Source organism: Mustelus asterias, chromosome 1 (genome assembly GCF_964213995.1).
Source record: "Mustelus asterias chromosome 1, sMusAst1.hap1.1, whole genome shotgun sequence".
NCBI classification, from domain to species: domain Eukaryota; kingdom Metazoa; phylum Chordata; class Chondrichthyes; order Carcharhiniformes; family Triakidae; genus Mustelus; species Mustelus asterias.
Window position 1 is genome coordinate 50,950,322 of NC_135801.1, and position 21,137 is coordinate 50,971,458.

The following is a 21,137-nucleotide window of genomic DNA, read 5'->3' on the forward strand; positions in this document are numbered from 1 at the left end:
GCTGTGCTCTACATAACCTGGCACTCCGTAGGGGGGATGAGTTGACAGATGGAGCCTCCTGGGGGTGACCTCAATGTGCTCACATATTGGTGCCAAAACATCTGACAGAATGGGGATGGATCCCTCTATCTTCCATTTTAATCTAATGACGACATTTGCCAACTCTGCCTGCTGTACCCCTGACCTTCCTTGGAACTTCAACATCTCTCTGAGTGCCAGAGTTTGTCATAAGACTTGGACTCAGCAGGCGTCTTCTGGGTGTCATTGACCTTGGATGTCAATGTTTTAGCCTACTGTGGACCTGAATATGTGCTGTGCTGACCAGAGAGGACCCCATAACTACTCTTAAAAACTAGGTCCTACTGCAGGACCTCCACCCTAGTGGATGAGGCAGATAATTAGTGATTGGCCGAATAATCACCTACATTAAAGAGAATTCAGTATCAGTGAATGGGTGAAGACTAGTGAGTGGGATCTCATTGATTTGTTGCGAGACACCAATCTCATCTTCAGTGCAGGAACAGTTCCTGTCCTTGTCAGCCAGCACTGCCACCTGCTCTTCAAATGGAGTGAGTGCTCAGAGCTCCAGCATCACCCCTCCTGTCTGGGATGTCTGTTGTTGTCGGCAATTTTGTTTTTATTTTCATTTTTAAAATTTATTTTACAGGATGTGGGCATTGCTGACTGGGCCAGCATTTATTGCCCATCCCTAAGTGCCCTCCATTTCAGAGGGCATTTGAGAGTCAACTACATTGATGCATAAAGACAGATGGACAGATTGTGAGAAGGACACTTGGCAAAGCAGTTGATAAGTGTGTCTCCCTACTGTGTGTGCCTAGGTAAGGGATGAAGACGTGACTTGTGCAGGATGTGACAAGAGGTGAAGATGCGAAAGTGTGTGCGAGAGAATCAGTGATGATGTCTCTTGTGCTAGCTGTGTTTGAAATCCCCTGTGGACTGTAACCTGTGAATGCCTTATGAGACCTTATGAGGGTGTGAGTTGAGATTGATGAGAAGGTTGACTTACCCTGGCGGAGCAGATGAGATCATTCATTCTCTTCCTGCACTGGATAGTAGTTCTTCTCTGAGGAGCACAGGCGTTGACCACCCTGGCGACTTCCCAAGCCTGGGTGGTGAGGTTGGTGGACCTCTGGCTCCCATCACAGGGGTAAAGTTTCTCCTTCCATTCCTTGACTGCCTGGAGGAGTGCCACCAGTGCCTTGTCACTGCATTTTAGGGCTCAGCATTTGTCTCTTCTTGGGGCCATTCTGATGCTTGCCACAGTAGGTCCAGAGCTGAAGAGAGTGAATGTATAGGTGCTGTTTAAATATGGCACCTGGAAATATGAGCCAATGAGTTAACAGTGGGGCAGACAAATACCAGCCTACCCGACCACAAAATACAATGTGCTGCTCATTTTTGCATACATAATGAGGTGAAAATTGAACAATCTGGCATGGAAACCCATCATGCCAACTGGCAGGAACTGCACCAACCTTCCCACTCCCCACTGCACTTAATCTCCAGAACAGAAAATTCCTGCCCATAATATCTACTTTCATGCCAGATAGAATTTCAGTGCTCTCTGTGGTAAATTTTTCCACATTAAAAATGCCAATTCTGATAGCCATCTTTGGCTGAGACCAAGAAGATGGTCACTTATGCCAATATTTGTGTCTACATCTCCTATTGGGATCTCAGTGCCTATTGTCAGATTTGTCCTCTCCCATTGTTACTTGCAATGTGATATTAACAGAATGGTCGATGAATAGCATTACAAGCATTGGGCCTTGGCAGTGAGGGTGCAGGGAAAGCCATGAACAGCAAGGCCTCGGACAAAGAAATCCAGATAACTGTAACAGCAGGACTTGAATATAATTCTTCTGGTTTTTTCCTGCTCAACAGCCAGTTAAATTGACTAGGACGGATGACCAGCTGCAGAAGGTCACAACGAGGACCCTTTGGGACCGTACCAAGCAATCGAGAGCTGGGGATAAGGTCAACTAATTTGGGGAGAGAAAGATCCTTTAGACTAGATGGAGAGGAAGGCATTGGGGCTGGAGGGACAGAGAGAGAGGTGCAGGACTGGAAAGAGAGAGAGAGGTGCAGGACTGGAAAGAGAGAGAGAGAGAGAGGTGCAGGACTGGAAAGAGAGAGAGAGAGAGGTGCAGGACTGGAAAGAGAGAGAGAGGCGCAGGACTGGAAAGAGAGAGAGAGGCGCAGGACTGGAAAGAGAGAGAGAGAGAGGCGCAGGACTGGAAAGAGAGAGAGAGGCACAGGACTGGAAAGAGAGAGAGAGAGAGGAGCAGGACTGGAAAGAGAGAGAGGCGCAGGACTGGAAAGAGAGAGAGAGAGAGGCACAGGACTGGAAAGAGAGAGAGAGAGAGAGAGGTGTAGGACTGGAAAGAGAGAGAGGCGCGGGACTGGAAAGAGAGAGAGAGAGAAGCGCGGGACTGGAGATGGAGAGAGAGAGAGAGGGAGGCGCAGCACTGGAGAGAGAGAGATAGACGCAGGACTGGAGAGAGAGAGAGAGAGGGGCACAGAACTGGAGAGACAGAGATGGAGGCACAGGACTGGAGGGAGAGAGTGAGAGTGATGCGCAGGACTGGAGACTGCGAGAGGGATGCGCAGGACTGAGAAAGCGAAAGAAAGGTGCGGACTGGAGATAGAGAGAGAGAGAGAGAGAGAGCAACGCAGGACTGGAGAGAGTGAGAAAGAGGCGCAGTTCGAGAGAGGGAGGCGCAGGACTGGAGCGAGTGAGAGAGAGAGATGCAGGACTGGAGACAGAGAGCCACAGTTCTGGAGAGAGAGAGGGAGGCGCAGAACTGGAGAGAGAGAGAGCCGTAGTTCTGGAGAGAGAGAGAGAGGCGCAGGACTGGGGAGAACGAGAGAGAGCTGTTGGGGCTAGAGAGAGAGAGAGAGCATCTGCAATTGTTAGGTCAAAAAGGGGCCAGAGGGCACACCTGTTTCCCCAGCCCACACGTGCTATAAAGGCATTACATTGTGTGGCTGGCAGCTTGCCCCACCTTTCACTGGTTTCCAATCCCTGGGAAACCTGGGAGGCAGCAGTGAGATTTAAGTTGGGCTCTCAATGTGGGACCCTAATCTAAATATGTTAATAAAGTATCCCATTTCTCCACCTTATGCCCTGCAGATGTGATGATATCTCCCACTATATAAAGGTAATTGAGCATGTGCAGCATTATGAGGAATGCGCCTATATTTAAGTCTCTATCCACACATCTAATCTTCTCCCGCCCATGATGAGAGGATTAATTTAAAATAGGCTTATATCTCTCAGTATATATTATGTGTGTGAAATTTTTACTTCATTTTTAGCCATGATACATTGTTTCATTATATCTGTTGTATTTCAAACAAACTACAAATCGTTGACATATTTAAGTTACAGCAGGACTATGGAAGCTTGAGAAACTGTATTTTAACTCAGAAACTACCCTTGAATTGATAATTTTTTGATGTCATATGAAAGCAAAGTACTGCAAATTATGGAACCTGAAATAAAAAAGAATGTTCCAGATACTGAGCAGGTTTGACAGCATTTGTGGAGAAAGGAATATTCAGTCTGACCAGGAACTGGTGTAGGCATGGTTTTAAAATGATTCTCGATCCCAATGCTTCCAAGACGCATTCCAGTTTCAAAGTGAGTGTGGGTGGAAGGGAGTCAGGAGCTTGTATGCCTCAGTTAATCACCTGTTGAGCTCTTTGAGGAACTTGTTAACAGGCTGGCGAGGCCGAGAACCGAATTTGGAAAGTGGCAAATCAAAACCGTCTGGTGCAACACAAGCAGAAAATGATGGAAAATCCCAGCAGATCTGACAGCATCTGTGGAGAGAGAATAGAGCTAATGTTTTGAGTCTGGATGGCCCTTTGTCAGAGCCTAGTGCATGGCAGTGCACAGCTACTAGGTTCAATAAGGGAAAAAATGAAAGCTTTTTTTGTGGTGAAAGGTATTGGGACCTTGGGGATCTTGCACCAGATCATGGACATTTGCCTCTCATTTGGCCACTTTGGCTACTTTTGTTTACAGTGAAGATACTGGTTCTCTGAGGCGATGCCTGCTCTCCAGCAAGACAGCAGCAAGGCCAATCATGGATGCCTTTGCCTTTACTGCTCATACTCTGCAGGCAGCTCCTGCCTCCTGGTAACAGTCACCACTAATTGGGTGCCAATCTCGCTTCTGGCCCAATTGGAACATTTACTTTTCAGAATAACATTGCATGAAGGACACTGTTTTTATTCCTTCTTTCATGGTATGTGAGCATCACTGGCAAGGCCAGCACTTGTGGCCAGTTCCTAACTGCCCTTGAGAAGATGGTGGTGAGCTGCCAAGTTAGGGTGGTGTGTGACTTAGAGAGCAACTTGCAGGTTGTGGTGTTCCCATGTGCCTGCTGCCCTTGTCCTTCTAGATAGTAGAGATCATGGGTTTGGAAAGTGTTGTCAAAGGAGCCTTGAGGAACTGTTGCAGTGCATCTTGCTGTTGCAGCCCAGGTTAGGGAAATTATTGAGGAGTTGGCTTCTGGATCCCGATTCAAAAATCAACACCATTTCAAGTCAATCATTTTTCATTTGACTGAACCAGTTCTGTAGAAAGCTCATCAACCTGAAACATTGGGCAGGATTTTACCATTATTTCATGACCCCAAAACAGCACCAAACCAAGGTCCTGAGCCTGCACTTGACGGCATCAGATTCGGCTCATCAATTTTGCTGCAGGCGGCCTCCTTATTGGAACCATGGCAAGCCTACCATGAGAGATGAGCACAGCTGAGGCAGATTGGGAGCAACAGGATGTTTCAAAATAGAAGTGCCTTCAGTGAGGGAAGTAAAAGCAAATAAAATCAGAGGGCCCAGAAAACATGGGGGCTGTTTCATTGCTGGTCAAATGCTGGTGGCTCAGGAAAATGTACCCTTAATAGGATCTTTATTTTTTTTGCCCATCTCTGGAGGATAACTAGTCAATGGGAAACTTTTCCAGTGCTGGAACTGCAATGGGGCAATATTCCCAATGTGTCCCCCTGCTTTTTCTCAGCCTCTGCACCTGCCCCCACCTTCACCCTGGCCTCTCAGCTCATCACCCTGTAACTGGGAAAATCCTGTCAGTTAACTCTGTTTCTCTTTCCATAGATGCTGTCAGCTCTGCTGAGTATTTCCAGTATTTCTGCTTTTGTTTGAAGACTGTCTATATTGGATAATGGAGCAATTTCAATTTTTTGGCATTCCCAAGCCTCAACCAGAAGTCCAAGGCCAATTGTCCTTTAACCAAAAGTTGAGCAGAGCGCTCCCATTGTACAGTACAATTTTGTTCCCTTCCCCACATGTATTCCTAACACTTCTCTGAGTAAATCTGTTAATTTAGTTCCGACTAATATCAGAGTTTTGTATTGTACTGCAAGTTTCACATTTACTTGCACTGTATTCAGATTGACAAACTTCCTGGTTGTAAAGGTCTTACTCCTAACAGCATTTAATCAAACCACTCGGTTTCACACCGAGGTAACTGGCATGAATAGGCAATACTCAAATGAACTGTGTACCTAAAGGCAACTGCTTTGATTATTATTTCCTCCTTAGCTTGAATTTTGTATCTTCAGACTTGAATTGGGAGGGAAAGTAATTTTTTACATACTGTCAAGTGGAGTGGATTGTTTGCTCATTGTAAAACTGACAACATTTTATTTCTTTGAAATCAATGGAATGAATGTGAGGCAGTTTCTACAATGGATAGGCAATTTGCTCCATCAGATTACTGCCTAAGTGATGATGATAAAAATTACTCAAATGATTCAACTCTGCCAATACCTGCAGCCTTGCTGGTAACTTTGTGGGGAGTGGAGTTCCTTTCATCCAGATTCAGAACGTTCCCCTCTGTTGTGTCCATTGGATGTAATAATGTTTGCTTAATATTCCATTGTACGTCTTTTGGATTATACGGTTGGAAATGTTCTGTTTTTTGCTTTCATAACTCTACTCAGTTTTCCAAGCATGTGTTCTTTAACTTGTAAGTCTTTCAAGGGGTCTGGGAGCCTTTGTTTATACATACAGCCTTGTGCCAGTATAAAAGTGATATTGATCTCATAACTGTATGTTGTTGCCAATATAAACCCTTTGGAGCTATTAAAGGTGTTCTGAATGTGTTAGAGAAACTTACCACCCAAGAGTTGGCTTTCTGATGGCTTTAACCAACATTGTGTAGGTAAGAACACCTGTGAAACTGAAATTGGCGTAATGTTCTCAAAATCGTCAGCAGTCTTTGCGACCATGTTCTGCTGCAATTGGCAGTTAGTCAAAACAGATTGTAATAGCCTTAAGTGTTGCAGTACACCAGTTGTAAGATACAACTAAATGCATCGGATCCAATTTATTGTGTTTACTTTTGTAATTAAAGGTACAGTTTTCAACACATTTTTGGACTACTATGGCAATGCACTTCATGATTTGAACTTCAGGGGATGATATCTTGTATTTGCACTGATATTTAGAATTATAACTAAAGTCAGAGCTGAAAGAGATGACATATAAAGTAAAATCCAGTCCAAAGATTAATTCGCATTGTGCTAGCCAACTTACAGCGATTCTCTGATTGGGATTCTTATGTATGGTTCATGTTTTCCTCGTTCGCATGAGATTTTTGGATTGGACAGGAATTTGGATTCCTCCAGTTAATGTATGATGTGGAGATGCCGGCATTGGACTGGGGTGGGCACAGTAAGAAGTCTCTCAATACCAGGTTAAAGTCCAACAGGTTTATTTGGAGTCACGTGCTTTCGGAGCGCTGCTCCTTCATCAGGTGAAGGAGCAGAGCTCCTAAAGCCTGCAATTCCAAATAAACCTATTGGACTTTAACCTGATGTTGTGAGACTTCTGACTGTGTCCAGTTAATGTAGATATTAACATTGTAATCATTGCTATGATTAAAATTTTAATACCTAACTAATGTTGTTTTACTGCAGTAGTGTTTTAGCAAAACTCAAAATCCCTGGTGCCAATAGGTAATTTAATTTGAATATCTTAAATGTTATGAGATATTTCAGAAAATCCCACATATTTATTTCAGAATACCTAGTTATGATTGGGAGCAGCTATAGATCAAAGTATTTGTATAATGTATGGATAATCAATTTTCTGCATAATTTCAGGCAACTGATGAGCCTTCAACAAAACTCTTTGAACAAACTCTGGCAAGAACGAGCCTTGTGCTTTGGCAGTAGCACCACCTGCAAAAATTCTCTTAGCGGTCATATCTCAGGAACGGTTTTAGGATTTGGAGAAGATGAATTAGGTAATCAACCAAATGTTTGCAATGATTGTTGCTGTGAGAGTATCTGTTCATATTTACCAAAGACATATTTAATCGGATAAACGGAATTTCTCAATTATAAATCAGACAAATTAATTTATATTTGTAATTGTTGCACATTATATGAAAAATAATCAAATCCACTACAATTCAGCATCAAAAAGCTGGTATCTTGTGAAGTTCTGAATTATTATTCAAAATCTAGCACCTAAAGCACCAAGAGGTTCAGATAAATAATGGCCCATATAATTTATGATATCTTGTGAACTCAATCATTAAATTGCAACTTTGCAAATTTACTTCCCGCAATGCAGCATGCTTTATATAACATACACTTAAGTCCCCTGTAATTTTACTTCAGATTTGAAAAGTAGTGCTGCAGTGCCAAGGAAATTATCTTAAGAGTGTAACTTATTTAATACATGAAGCTAATAAATGACTGTATCTGCTGTCTCTATCCAAACTTGCCCCAATCCATGTTCACTCATTATTTCTGTGCTCGTTGGCCTACATTGTTGGTTCCTGGTTCAGCAATGCTGCAATTTTAAAATTTTCATTCTTGTTTTCAAATTCCTCCATGGTCTCAATCAGTGCTATCTCTATCTCCTCCAGTCTTACAACCTTCTAATATCTCTGCACTTCTCCATTTCTGGCCTCTTGAGCATTCATGATCTTATTTGCTCCACCACTGGTGGCCATGCCTTCAGCTGCCTTGTCCCTACACTCTAGAATTCACAGCCCCCCCACCCTGCAATCCTCTCCATCGCTCTCTCCTCCTCTAAGACACTCTGCCCAAGCTTTTGGTCACCTGTACTAATATTAGCTTATCATAGAATCCCTACAGTGCAGAAGAGGCCATTCAGCCCATCAGCTCTGCACCAACTCTCTGACAGTGTATCTTACCCAGGCCCTCTCCCCTGCCCGATCCCCATAACACCACATACTTTTCTCATGCCTAATGTATCTAACATAAGGAGCAATTTAGCATGGCCAATCCACCTAAACTACACATCTTTGAACTGGATCTTATGTTGTGCATTGTCAAATTTTGTCTGATAATGCTCCTGTGACATACTTTGAGATGTTTTACTATGTTCAAGGAGCGAGAAGCTATGTGAATGCAAATTATAGTTGTGGGGTTGGAGGGAGGAAGATGGGCAAAGTCACTTTGGGGTCAACTTAGCTTGAAGATAACAGGCATCAAATGAAAGATTGAAACTGAGTTTGATCTTTTTATGTTATGCACAGTAATCAGGGCCGGGATTCTCCCCAAAAAATTCTAAGCCCCCAATTTGCAGGAAAGTGGGAGTAAATTCCGCTAGCCTCAGCGTGATTCACTCTGGAAATCTGTGGACCAAGCCTATTCCCGCCCAAGAGGCCGGCAACATAGTGCTGAGCGAGCCACTGAACATGTGCTGAAGTGTCAGCACGGAGATTAGTGCATGCACAGTGGCCCCGCATTGCCGGCCTCCAGATTGCTGGCCAGCCCCGCAACCCCCCATCGCTGTCCTACTGACTCCACCACCGCCTCAGAACCCCTCCAGCCAGCCCAGATCTCCCCGGCCCCCACCTGGCCAGCCCCGATATCCCGATCCCTCCCAACAGTCCCAACCTCGGTGCAGAGTTGGTTACGCTGGAAATCTTCGTCTGGGAGACTCACGGAGGACATGATGCCCAACGGGAAACCCATGAAATGGCCCCCGCTGATGTCTCCTGGGCCTGCTGCGCTACTCGAGCAGTGCAACAGGCTGGGAGAATCGCTCCCCACATCTTTTAGCCAGGCAGATCTACAGTGTCCAAGCCACAATTGATAAATGATCAGAGAGTCTGATGCATTGTTGTGATCTGGGAGGGGATATCATTCTCTTGGCAGTGCCAACTAAAGAAGATCATTTAAGGTGCTCTTAGATAAACATTGGAAAGCTGAAACAGTCCTTGGTGCTAGTGAACTGCAGCACAATTAAAGTAATGAAGAAAATATAACATTTGCCATAGATGTTGTCAGGTGCTGCTCCCTGTTTGCCTCACTACCTATATCACCAGCAGCCAAATATGAGGGTTGATGTAGAAAACGTCCACCAAAGTATGGGATGACATTTTAATCCCACATAAATGGCAAATATGTGATGAATGATACAATTTCTATCACTTACTGAGCACCACTGAAGACAACACACGTGCATTCTTTGCATGAAGCCGAGACTGGTGAAGAGGGTGATTTAAAAATGAAAGCCGGTGTATCGCAAGATATATGCTCTGTCAAAAAAGAATAATTTCAACTAACACCACGACTCCAACTATGCTAAACATTTGGAGGTCACAGATACTGCTGTAACCATTCTCCATGGCCCCTCTTGGATTCCCAAGTGGAGACTGAGGAGACTGCGTCAGTTATTCAAAAACTCCAACCTGTAACAAACCAGCTGATGTAAGGGTTTTGAGCTGAAAATCATGTCCCAATCTGTGACATGACCATTCCTGCAGCACACTTTGTTTATGCATTGCAAGCATATCAACATGGATTGAGTTCATTGTATTTTTGGAGCCTTCGTTAATTTCCACATATTGTCCGAAGTACAGAGAGACATTAATGCAAGTATATCTATTCTGGAACAAGATCAAATATTAATGGAGCTTGTCAGCTTGGCAGGTTTTTTAAAAATTTATGAGGTGGTGAATCATTGCATCTGTATCTGCTGAAAATAATTGGTCACTGTGTTGTGATTCCACGGGTTACTCCTATTCAAGCAGCTGAGAATATGGTATTCTTTAGTACAGTGACCTCACACAATACCTATGGGCATGTGATGTTTTATTTGTAAGAACTAACATTCACATAATGAGTACCAGATTACAGGATTTTCTGACAATAGACATCAGAACATTTAATAATGTGGTATCTAATAGTACTTTTCTTATCATTTCGCTCTCTTCCTCCTTGTAGAACCTTCTTATAGATCTTATATACCTAATTATATTCTGCACTTCCCCAGGAGTTTATATGTCGTAACATTTTACATAAATGAAGTCAAAACAAATTAAAGTACCTTTAAAGCAAGCGGTCTGGAAGCAGATTTTAATTTAAAACAAATATAAAATAATTATACCTGGGTTAATTTAGGTGGCGACATTACACCAACTAGGATTGTATTTTCTGGAATTCTCTATTACTCATCTTGGTGTCATCTGCGAACTTTGACATACTACACGTGGTCTCCAGCTCCAAATCATCTTTGTAAATTTTAAACAATTGCAGTCCCTGAGGCACACCACTAGTCACTGATTGCCAACCAGAAAAACACCCATTTATCCCCACTCTTTGCTTTTAGTTAACCAATCGTCTATCCATGCTAATACATTACCCGTAACCTTTATCTCATGCAGCAGCCTTTTGTGCAGCACCTTGTCGCATGCCTTCTGAAAATCCACCGATTCCCCGTTGTCTACCGCGCTTGTAATGTCCTCAAAGAATTCCACTAAATTAGTTAAACATGACCTACCTTTCATGAACCCATCCTGAGTCTTCCCAATGGGACAATTTCTATCCAGATGTCTTGCTATTTCTTCCTTGATAGATTCAAGCATTTTCCCCATGAGAGAAGTTAAGCTAACCAGCCTTTGGTAGCCTGCTTTTTGTCTACCTCCTTTTTAAACAGTGGTGTCACATTTGCTGTTTTCCAATCTGCTGGAACCGCCCCAGACTCCAGTGAATTTTGGTTAATTACCACGAGTGCATTTGCTATTTCCCCCACCATCTCTTTTAGTACCCAATACATTCCATCAGGGCCAGAAGACTTGTTTACCTTTAGCCCCATTACCTACCTAACACTGCTTCTTTAGTGATAATGATCGTTTCTAGGCCCTGACCTGCCATAGCCTCCTTGTCATCAATTTTTAGCATGTTATTTGTGTCTTCCACTGTGAAGACCGACACAAAATACCTGTTCAAAGCCTCGGCCATTTCCCATTATTAAATCCCCCTTTTCACCCTCTGAAGAACCAATGTTTACCTTAGTTACTCTTTTTCTTTTTATATATTTGTAGAAACTTTTGCTTTCAGTTTTTATATCCTGAGCTAGTTTACTCTCAATCTAACTTTTCTTTATAGCTTTTTTCGTGGCTTTCTGTTGACCTTTAAAGATTCCCCAGTCCTCTAGTTTCCCACTAATCTTTGCCACTTTGTATGCATTTTCTTTCAATTTGATACACTCCTTTATTTCCTTAGATATCCATGGCTGATTATCCCTTTTTCTACAGTCCTTCCTTATCGCTGGTATATACTTTTGCTAAGCACTGTGAAAAATAGCTTTGAAAGTTCTCCATCGTTCTTCAATTGTCCCACCATAAAGTTTTTGTTCCCGGTCTACCTTAGCCAACTCCTCCCTCATCCCATTGTAGCCTCCTTTGTTTAAGACACTGGTATTGGATTTTACCTTCTCACGCTCCATCTGTGTTTTAACTTCAACAATAATGTGATCGCTCCTTCCCAGTGAATCCCTAACTGTGAGATCATTAATTATTCATGTCTCATTACACAGGACCAGATCTAGGATAGTTTGCTCCCTCGTTGGTTCCATTACATACCGGTCGAGGAAACTATTGGGGATACATTCTATGAACTCCTCCTCAAGACTGCCTTGACTGACCAATCAACATGTAGATTAAAGTCCCCCGTGATAATTGCCGTAACATTTTAACATGCATCAGTTATTTCCTTGTTTATTGTTCGCCCCACTGTGATGTTATTATTTGGCGGCCTATAGACTATGCCTATCAGTGACTTTTTCCTGCTTACTATTTCTAATTTCCACCCAAATGGATTCAACGCTTTTCTCGATAGAATCTATACGATCTCTCACTACCGCTCTGATGTCATCCTTAAATATCAGAGCTACACCTTCCTGTCTGTCCTTCCGAATAGTCTGACACCCCTGATGTAGTCTGATATTTAACTCCCAGTCGTGACCACCTTGCAACCATGTCTCTGTAATGGCCACTAAATCATACTCATTCATGATGATTTGTGCCGTCAACTCATTTGCCTTGTTTCGAATGTTACGAGCATTTGGGTAAAATGCCTTTATGCTAGTTTGTCTACCTTTTTGAATCCTAACACCTTTATTAATAACATCTCCTGAGTTCTTCTCCCTTTTAACTTTTTTTGTCATTTTCCATGTAGTTGAAACTTTCTCTCCACTTGCTAATCTGTTGCTTTGCCTTCTATTCATCATTATACTTCCCATAGTTTTACCCTTCCCTTCCCTCCCCGCTCCCCCCCCCCCCCCCAATCTTGCTAGTTTAAAGTCCTTGTGACCACCCTATTTATCCTTTCCGCTAGAACACTGGTCCCAGATCGGTTCAGGTGTAGGCCCACCCTACGTACAGATCCCTCCTGTTCCAATACTGATGCCAATGCCCCATGAACTGGAACCCTTTCCTGTACCACTCCTTTAGCCACGTGTTCACTTCCCTAATTTTCTCATCCCTGTGCCAATTCACACATGGCTTGGGTAGTAATCCAGAGATTATATCTCTTGAGGAACTGTTCTTTAATTTAGTTCCAAGTAATCCCCAAACAGGTCCTCTTTCCTAGTCTTGCCTATCTTGATTTTCCCAATGTGGACCACAACAACTGGATCCTACCCCTCCCACTCCACTATCCTTTCAAGTCGATCAGAGATGTCCCTTACCTTGGCACCAGGCAGGCAACGTACCATGTGGGACTCATGATCCGGCTTAGAAAGGGTGCTATCAATCCCCCTAATTATAGAGTCTCTGACAATTACCACTTGTCTTTTTGCTCCCCCCTCTTGAATGGCCGCCTGTACCATGATGCAGTAGTCGGTGAGTTCATCCTCCCTATAGCCCTCTTCCTCATCCACATAGAGAACAAGTACCTCATACCTGTTTGACAAGGTAAAGAGTTGAGGCTGCTCTGTACCTGAATTTAGAATCCCCCTACCTGCCTCACTTGCAGTCACACCCTGTTGTCACTGGCCGAATTTGAGATACTTAATCTACCGGGTGTGACCTCTTCCTGAAATAAAGTGTCCAGGTCACTCTCCCCCTCCCGGATGTGCCACAGCATCTGAAGCTCAGACTCCAGCTCATTAATTCTGAGCCGAAGTTCTTCGAGCAACCTGATGCACCATCAATCAAGCAAAGACTAGTTTGTATGCAAGAACAAATAGGCTTTTATTAACAAGAACTTGGAGCCATCCCTGTCGGAGATCTGGTCCGTACTAAAGGCTAGGGGGAGGAGCCATTGCCTTTATACCCGCTCCAGGGGAAGGAGTCTTGGGCGGAGCCGGCAGGGATGTGCCACATATACAGATAATAGCAGATACTAACTAACAGTGATTAACCACAACAGATAACAGTGGTTTACCACATTCACCCCCTGTTTTAAAAAAAAGAGTCCGTCGGGGGTGAGGCAGAATAAACAATATCTACAGGTTCAGTCTATCCGGGGGCTTGCTCTGCCGCTGCGACCGCCGTACTGCCGGTTCCGATGTAGGTTCAGGTGGCTGCGGTGTTGTTTCAAGCACCAGGACGTTGTTGTCATCAGTAGTCTCTTCCGATCATCGAGTGCGTGGTGGCAATTCCTGGGGCTCAGGCGAGCTGTATACGGGGGTGAGAGGAGTGAATAGTGGTTCTGATGTGGTAGGGACAAAGTTGGGGATTGGAGGTGAGGGGTTGGGGGCCATAGTGGTCCCTGAGTCACCTGCGGGTGCTAGGTCTCGGATAGATACCGTGTCCTCCCGCCCATCGGAGTACGCCACATAGGCGTACTGGGGGTTGACGTGGAGGAGTTGAACCCTTTCGACCAAGGGGTCAGACTTACGGGTCCTGACATGCTTCCGAAGCAGGACGGGCCCGGGTATGCCAGCCACGACGGTAGTGAAGTCCCCGAGGAAGACTTCCTGGGGAACACGAACATCCATTCGTGGGGGGTGGCATTGGTTGCCGTGCACAGGAAGGACCTAATGGAGTGTAGTGCCTCCGGTAGGACCTCTTGCCAGCGGGTGACTGGAAGGCCTTTAGACCGGAGCGCTAGTAAAACGGTCTTCCAGACTGTTGCGTTCTCTCTCTCAACCTGTCCGTTTCCCCGGGGGTTGTAGCTAGTAGTCCTACTCGAGGCTATACCTTTGGAGAGCAGGTACCGTCGCAGTTCATCACCCATGAAGGAGGATCCCCAGTCGCTTTGGATATAGCTAGGGAAACCGAACAGAGTGAAGAGGCTGCGCAGGGCCCTGATGACCGTGGCCGAGGACATATCTGGGCAGGGAATAGCGAAGGGGAAACGTGAATACTCGTCAATGACATTGAGGAAATATATGTTGCGATCAGATGAGGGGAGGGGGCCTTTGAAGTCAATGGTTAGGCGTTCAAAGGGGCGGGTGGCTTTTATGAGGTGTGCCCTGTCTGGTCGGTAGAAGTGCGGCTGCCGTTCCGCGCAGACCTGGAAATTTCGAGTTATAGACCTGACATCCTCAACGGAGTAGGACAGGTTACGGGCTCTAATGAAGTGAAAAAACCTGGTGAACCCTGGGTGGCAGAGGTCGTTGTGGAGAGCCTGCAACCGGTCCACCTGCGCACTGGCACATGTTCCACGGGACAGGGCGTCAGGTGGCTCATTGAGCTTCCCGGGCCGATACAAGATATCGCAATTGTAGGTGGAGAGTTTGATTCTCCACCGCAATATCTTATCGTTTTTGATCTTGCCCCGCTGCGTATTGTTGAACATGAAGGCAACGGATCGTTGGTCCATGAGTAGGGTGAACCGTTTACCAGCTAAATAGTGGCGTCAGTGCCGTACAGCTTCCACTATGGCATGGGCCTCCTTTTCGACAGAGGAGTGTCGAATTTCGGGGCCCTGGAGGGTTCGTGAAAAGAAGGCCACGGGTCTGCCCGCCTGGTTAAGGGTGGCGGCTAGGGCGAAGTCAGACGCATCGCGCTCCACTTGGAACAGGATGGATTCGTCTATAGCGTGTATCGTGGCCTTCGCGATGTCAGCTTTGATGCGGTCGAAACCCAGACGGGCCTCTGCCGGCAGGGGAAAAGAGGTGGATTTTATGGGCGGACGGGCTTTATCCGCATAGTTGGGGACCCACTGTGCATAGTACGAGAAGAAACCCAGGCATCATCTCAGTGCTTTGAGGTTAGTGGGGAGGGGAAGTTCCAGGAGGGGACGCATATGGTCGGGATCGGGGCCGATGACTCCATTCTCCACTACGTACCCGAGGATGGCGATGTGTACGGAATACGCACTTCTCCTTATTGTAGGTCAAGTTAAGGAGGCTAGCCGTGTGCAGGAATCTGTGGAGGTTGGCATCGTGGTCCTGCTGATCATGGCCACAGATGGTGACGTTATCCAGGTACGGGAAGGTGGCCCGCAGCCCGTTCTGGTCTACCATTCAGTCCATTTCACGCTGGAAAACCGAGACCCCGTTGGTGACGCCAAAAGGGACCCTAAGGAAGTGGTAAAGGCGACCATCCACCTCGAAAGCCGTATATTGGCAGTCCTCCAGGCGGAAAGGGAGCTGGTGGTATGCCAACTTCAAGTCAATGGTGGAGAACACCCGATATTAGAAACATAGAAAAACTACAGCACAAAACAGGCCCTTCGGCCACACAAGTTGTGCCGAACATATCCCTACCTTTTAGGCCTACCTATAACCCTCCATCCTATTAAGTCCCATGTACTCATCCAGGAGTATCTTAAAAGACCCTATTGAGTTTGCCTCCACCACCACTGACGGCAGCCGATTCCACTCGCCCACCACCCTCTCTGTGAAAAACTTCCCAACATTTTCCCTGTACCTACCCCCCAGCACCTTAAACCTGTGTCCTCTCGTAGCAGCCATTTCCACCCTGGGAAAAAGCCTCTGAGAGTCCACCTGATCTATGCCTCTCAACATCTTGTATACCTCTATTAGGTCTCCTCTCATCCTACGTCTCTCCAAGGAGAAAAGACCGAGCTCCCTCAGCCTATCCTCACAAGGCATGCCACTCAATCCAGGCAACATCCTTGTAAATCTCCTCTGCAACCTTTCAATCTTTTCCACATCCCTCCTGTAATGAGGCGACCAGAACTGAGCACAGTACTCCAAGTGGGGTCTGGCGAGGGTCTTATATAGCTGCATCATTATCCCTGGACTCCTAAACTCAATCCCTCTATTGATAAAAGGCCAGCACACCATACGCCTTCTTAACCACCTCCTCCACCTGCGGGGCCGATTTTAGAGTCCTATGGACCCGGACCCCAAGGTCCTTCTGATCCTCTACAGTACAAAGAATCTTTCCCTTTATATTGTACTCCTTCATCCCATTTGACCTGCCAAAATGGACCACTATGCATTTATCTGGGTTGAAGTCCATCTGCCACTTCTCCGCCCAGTCTTGCATCCAATCTATGTCCCTCTGTAACTTCTGACATCCCTCCAGACTATCCACAACCCCACCAACCTTCGTGTCGCCGGCAAACTTACCAACCCAACCCTCCACTTCGTCATCCAGGTCATTTATGAAAATGACAAACAGCAAGGGTCCCAGAACAGATCCCTGGGGCACACCACTGGTGACAGAACTCCATTTAGAAAAAGATCCATCTATACCCACTCTCTGCCTCCTTTGGGCAAGCCAGTTCTGGATCCACAGGGCAGCAGCCCCTTGGATCCCATGCCCTCTCACTTTTTCTAGAAGCCTCGCATGGGGGACCTTATCGAACGCCTTGCTAAAATCCATATAAACCACATCTACCGCTTTCCCTTCGTCAATGTTGTTTAGTCACATTTTCGAAGAACTCCACCAGGCTCGTAAGGCACGATCTGCCTTTGACAAAGCCATGCTGAGTATTCTTGAGCATACTAAACCTCTCTCAATGCTCATAAATCCTGTCCTTCAGGATCTTCTCCATCAGCTTACCAACCACTGAGGTTAGACTCACCGGTCGGTAATTTCCTGGGCTATCCCTATTCCCCTTCTTGAAAATAGGAACCACATCCGCAATCCTCCGGCACCTCCCCCATCTCCATCGACGACGCAAAGATCATCGCCAGGGGCTCTGCAATCTCTTCCCTCACCTCCCACAATAACCTGGGGTACATCCCATCCGGACCCGACGACTTATCTATCTTGATGCCATTCAAAGATTCCAGCACAACCTCTTTGTTAAATTCCACATACTCAATCTTTTCAGTCCACCGCAAGCCCGCAGTACATCCACCCAGGTCTTTCTCCTCTGTGAAAACCGAGGCAAAATACTCATTCAGCACCTCTGCCATTTCTACTGGTTCCGTACAGATTTTCCCGCCTTCACCTTTTATAGGCCCTATTCCTTCACGTCTCATCCTTTTACTCTTCACATATTTATAGAACGCCTTAGGGTTTTCCTTAATCCTACCTGCCAAGGCCTTCTCGTGACCCCTTCTGGCTCTCCTAATTTCCTTCTTTAGTCCCTTCCTACAAGCCGTATACTCATCTGGATCCCTATCTTTGCCAAGCTCTCTGAACCTTTTGTACGCTTTCATTTTCTTCTCGACTATTGTGCAATCTGATTGACCATGTCAGATATGCGGGGAAGAGGGTACGCGTCCAGCTGCGTGTATCAATTAATGGTCTGACTGTAGTCAATGACCATTCTGCGTTTCTCCCCAGTCTTAACGACTACCACTTGTGCTCTCCAGGGGCTGGTACTGGCCTGGATGATCCCTTCCTTGAGGAGCCGCTGGACTTCGGGCCTGATAAAGGCCCTGTCTCCAGCACTATACCGCCTGCTCTTGGTGGCGATGGGCTTGCAGTCAGGACAGAGATTTGCAAACAAGGAGGGAGGGGTGATTTTAAGGGTCGAGAGACTGCAGGTGGTGCGCAGTGGGCAATTTAGATGCCGCTGATTTCAGACAGAGAGCAGGGGAAAAGGCCCATTATACTGTATAGTGACACTCTTCAGATGGGTCATGAAATCTAGCCCCAGGAGTACAGCAGCGCAGAGATGTGGCAGCACGAGGAGCCTGAAGTTCTTGTATACTGTGCCCCGCACTTTCAGGGTCACCACGCAGTACCCGAGGACATTTACAGAGCGGGTCTGCGATGCCAAGGAGATCGTTTGCTTGACGGGCTGCACGGAAAGGGTGTATCGACTCACCGTATCAGGGTGAATGAAGCTCTCCGTACTCCCACTGTCAAACAAACAATGCTCCCTGTGCCCATTTACCTCGATGTCCATCCTGGACTTGGCGAGACGATGAAGCTTGGACTGGTCCAGGGTAACCGACGCCACCGTTGGATCTTGCAGGTAGTCATAGGGGGCTGATGAGGTAGGAGATGGCGGCCCCTGCTGGTCGCTCACGGCCGAATTCATCCAAGATGGCGGCCCCCGCGGGTCGCCGGCGGCCAATGACATCATCCAAGATGGCGGCCCCCGCGGGTCGCACACAGCCGGGGTCGTCCAAGATGGCGGCCCCCGCTGGTCGCACGCGGCCGGGGTCATCCAAGATGGCGGGTCACACGCGGCGCTCGTGGATTTGGAGATGGACTTACGGCAGACTTTGGCATAGAACAAAGAACAATACAGCACAGGAACAGGCCCTTCGGCCCTCCAAGCCCGCGCCGCTCCCCGGTCCAGGATTGAATCCTGAATCCAGGATCCCCGCCCAATTTTCCAACCTATCTACATACCAATATCCTATCCACCGAGCTGTCCCTCACAGCTACGATGCTTTGTTCATCACAACCTATTAACTCACCCCCACCCCCCCATTCCAGACCATGTGATCTCCAGGGAGAGGCGAAAACCCAGAGTGAAAAACCCCAGGGCCAATATGGGGAAAATAAAATCTGGGAAATTCCTCTCCGACCCCCTGAGGCGATCGAAACGAGTCCAGGAGATCACAATGGCCCTGATCAGAAAATGCTTCCCAACCCTATTCATTTCCACTTCCACGAACACCATATGAATTCCCTGCCCCCGAGACAGGTTCCCAACTATCCACAGTAGTGTCCCTTCTTCCCACACGCAGAGCAGAACGACTCCCTCACCGGGCAGCGTTGTCGGGGGTGCTTACCCAGGCCGCAGAAGTAGCACTTCGGGCCTCCAGAGGCTGCTGCAGCGGTCAGATCACCGGTGGGACGTGGCGCGACGTAGGTCTGTGGCCCTCCCGAGTACAGGGGTAGCGACAGCTGCGGTGTCCACGATGCGCCCACGTGGTCAGGTGAGAAGGCCTCGAGATAATCGGAGTCACCTCTAAGGATTTGGCCAGTTCCACAGTTTTCTTTAAGTCCAGCGCACCCTGTTCCAGTAGCCGTTGTCGGATAGAGGTCGTCCCGATGCCCGTAACAAAGACATCCCTGATTAAGTCCTCTGTGTATTGGATGGCTGTCACAGTCTTGCAGTTGCAGTTCCGGCCAAGCAGTCGCAACGCGCGCAGGAATTGGTCAACCGATTATCCTGGCTGCCGTCTGCGTGTAGCTAGGAGATGTCTCGCGTAGACTTCATTAGGCCATTTGTTATACTGGCCCTTTAAAAGTTCGATGGCGTCTTTGTAATTTTCTGCGTCCCGAATCGTAGAATATACTACGTCGCTTACCCGGCCGTGGAGCACTCGTAGTTTCTCGGCATCCGAATGGACAACAGCGGAGGCGTCGATGTAGTCTTCGAAGCATTTCAGCCAATGATCAAACGTGTTTGACGCTCCTACAGTTTGAGGATCCAGATTCAATCTGTCGGGTTTTAACATCTGCTCCATTTTAAAATCTTGTTAATAAAATTGATGCACCATCAATCAAGCAAAGACTACTTTGTATGCAAGAACAAATTTATTAACAAGAACTTGGAGCCATCCCTGTCGGAGATCTGGTCCGTACGAAAGGCTAGGGGGAGGAGCCACCGCCTTTATACCCGGACCAGGGGGAGGAGTCTTGGGCGGAGCCGGCAGGGATGTGCCACATATACAGATAATAACAGATACTAACTAACAGTGGCTAACCACAACAGATACTAACTAACAGTGGTTTACCACTCAACCAACACTTGCTGCAGATGTCTATCGCTTCTCGGCCTTTTGGCTAAGATCAAGTGTATGGACGGCAGCCCATGGTCGGCCGCACTTGGTCGAGGTCATTAGGTTACGCTGAGGCTTCATATGTTTCATATGAAGCAATTTTTAAAAGCGGCATCTCGGCCTTTTGGCTAAGATGCAAATGAGCTCAAGTCTTGGAGGAGGAACCTCCCCCTTCTCCAATCAGCTTGGTTCATGTAGATCAGGCCCAGGACTGGGTGGTTTGGTCGCTCGCCCTGTCTTGTCAGCCTGGATCGGAAATGTCTCAACTTGTTGAGACTCTGAATTGGATTTGATTTGATTGAATTGGAAAAGTATATTAAAAAAAACACTTGCTGCAGATGTGGTCACTGCAGTTCGCAATGGGCAAACGCCACACAGCCCAAGGCCAGAATAAAACCCAGGTCTCTGGCACTGTGAGGCAGCAGTGCTAACCACTGTGCCGCCAATTGATAAAGAGAAACTATTTATATTGGTTGAAAAACCTAGTCTAAAATTCGGAGCCAGATCCTCCAGGAGAGAAAATAGGGACAGAGTTTAATCAGTGAGGTGTGGGTCCTAAATCGAAAGTGTAAGTGTGTGCAACTTCTGCTTATCTGTTGGCAACTGGCACACGTGGAATTGAATGTACATTTTAAAGGGCTGGAGGAGCACAAGTGATCACTCAGCAGGGCAGGCAGGAAGTGACCAAACCCACCATCAGGTGCTTGCAGAGCAGCTCCAAGCAGGCTTTTAAAGAGTCCTCAGGATAAGCAGCA

At 46.6% G+C, this 21,137-nt stretch overlaps 1 protein-coding gene across 3 annotated transcripts in view; it reads left to right on the plus strand.

Annotated features, from left to right (window-relative positions):
* Positions 1-21,137, plus strand: part of hhip (hedgehog interacting protein) — a 175,661-nt gene that overhangs the window by 92,151 nt on the left and 62,373 nt on the right. The window contains exon 10 of one of the 3 annotated variants that reach the window (XR_013497730.1): positions 7,161-7,342. The exons of the other annotated variants lie outside the window; for them this stretch is intronic. The gene's annotated coding sequence lies outside the window, so the exon portion shown is untranslated. The remainder of the gene's footprint in view (positions 1-7,160; positions 7,343-21,137) is intronic. 3 annotated transcript variants of the gene reach the window in all.